The sequence below is a fragment of the Callospermophilus lateralis genome, chromosome 6 (assembly GCF_048772815.1).
Source record: "Callospermophilus lateralis isolate mCalLat2 chromosome 6, mCalLat2.hap1, whole genome shotgun sequence".
In the NCBI taxonomy this organism is placed as follows: Eukaryota; Metazoa; Chordata; class Mammalia; order Rodentia; family Sciuridae; genus Callospermophilus; species Callospermophilus lateralis.
This window is the reverse complement of record NC_135310.1, coordinates 15,701,809-15,702,324: the sequence shown is the minus strand read 5'-3', so window position 1 is coordinate 15,702,324 and position 516 is coordinate 15,701,809. Positions and strand designations below refer to the sequence as shown.

At 32.6% G+C, this 516-nt stretch overlaps 1 non-coding gene across 1 annotated transcript; it reads left to right on the top strand.

Moving 5' to 3' along the window:
- Window positions 1-240: 240 nt before the first annotated feature.
- On the top strand, window positions 241-313 carry Trnaa-agc (transfer RNA alanine (anticodon AGC)). The gene has a single exon. It is a non-coding gene; the product is annotated as a tRNA-Ala (tRNA).
- Window positions 314-516: the final 203 nt, after the last annotated feature.

Here is a 516-nt window from a genome sequence, read left to right as displayed (position 1 = left end):
AGCTAGTTGCCTACCATGATAAAACAATCCAGTCAATAAAATCCAGACAATAAAATTGTGTCTTCATTTGATTGTTGGCTTAATTTTTACATATAATTCTTGTGACAAGATATCACAGTGATTTATCATGGAAGTATCTCATCAGGTGAATTTAAAAATAAAATTAAGATTCAGAAGAAGTAGAAACAATAGAATATTGTTAGCAGTGTAGTAGAAAAGTCAGACTAGGTGGGCTGGGGCTGTGGCTGTGGCTCAGTGGTAGAGCGCTTGCCTAGCATGCGTGAGGCTCTGGGTTCGATCCTCAGCACCACATAAAAATAAACAAATAAAATAAAGGCATTCTGTCCATCTACAACTACAAAAAAGTTTAAAAAAAAAGTCAGGCTAGAAAATACTTTGTAGGAAAATAAAAATGGCTTTCCATTCACTTAGACTTTGTTTGAATAATGCACATAAGAAACTAAAGAAAAAATACATTTCCCCCTTAATTTATTAATTATGATACAATAAATTAAT